Raw genomic sequence first — 1,380 nt, 5'->3', positions numbered from 1 at the left:
TACTAGACAAACAACATTAGTGGTAAATTGTTTGTTAAACATCATCAAAACAAGAAGGCCAACACAAGTCTGCAGTGTCAATGAAGACCGCAGGTGAAGGTTCTTGCCCGGATGTTGCTAAAGAATTTACCTGCAACATCTCTGCTCCGAATGACTCCACACCCATTCAGGAGTCGATGATGAATAGCTCGCCGGTGCTGACGAAGAGAGCTCGTCAGAGACAGCGCCAGCGCCGTGCTCGACAATTGGCTAAAGTCATGCAACAAACCGACGGGGTCCATTACTATGCGGACCTAGAGTCGAGAAGGCAGAAAATGATTCAGTTGCCTCAACGGCAAGGTAATCATATTTCTGCACAACTTACGACGGAGGAGTGGACTCTCGTCAAAAGGGCCCGTTCAACCCTTAAGGAATGGATACAAAGGCGTAAAGCGAAGGCCGCTCATGCTCGTGCTCTTCGTCAACAAGTCCAAGGAATCAAGAAAGAGACAGTGTCTGAAAAGCCACCGAAGAATCGTAAAGTTTGGATGCCGAAGACGCCGCAAGCATCTGTTCCGGGCCCGTCTACTGCATCAGCAGTAAAACCATGGGTTAGCCCGGATTTGTCCAAGTTTAAGATAACAATGGCGGATCGCCTCGGTCCTTCAGTTGACAATCGAGGCAAAGCCCCAGTCAAGGAAAATCCACGTCCAGCAAATAAACCGTTAATGGTTTCATATGCAGGGGGTCGTAAACACCCTCCTGTCAGAACTGCACAAGTCCAAAACGAGAGAATACCAGTTCACTCTCGTTTAGGACCTCTGAAAACTCCACACCCGCAAGGGGGTGGATTAAAAAATTTAACTTTGGATCGCACAGAGGCGACGACCAGTCGTCCTGTGCATGTTAACAAAGTTCAAAAGCGAAAGATAGGTTGCTCGAATCACAATAATGATGAGCTGTACTATCAGAAAGATAACTCAAGAAAGAGGGTTGTCAGAGAAAACTCACTATCAACATGACCAATAAAGGAAAACAAAAGTCAGTTAACTATGACCCTGATTTCTCTCCGGGAGGGAGAGTTGAGTGGGGTCTTTCTCAAAGAATGTCGCGATTGCAACGAAGAGCCAACCGACGTCGAGACTACAAAAGGATGCATGAAGGGTTCTCTTTGGATGAAGAATTATCAGACACTTGTTCTGCTGTCGCTTCTGACGACACCGCATCCAGTTTGGGACAAGTCAGAGAATCGTTTGCAATCACGCCGGATCAATTGTCTCACATACTGCAGGAAGCGTTAGCTAAACAACGCGAGGAAATTAGAGCTGAATTCAAAACCGAGATGGAGTTGACTATGCAGCAGATGCGAGATTTGCAGGTTCAGCAACACCAACCGGAGTC

The sequence above is a fragment of the Asparagus officinalis genome, chromosome 1, assembly GCF_001876935.1.
Source record: "Asparagus officinalis chromosome 1, Aspof.V1, whole genome shotgun sequence".
NCBI lineage: Eukaryota > Viridiplantae > Streptophyta > Magnoliopsida > Asparagales > Asparagaceae > Asparagus > Asparagus officinalis.
This window is presented reverse-complemented; position numbering follows the sequence as displayed.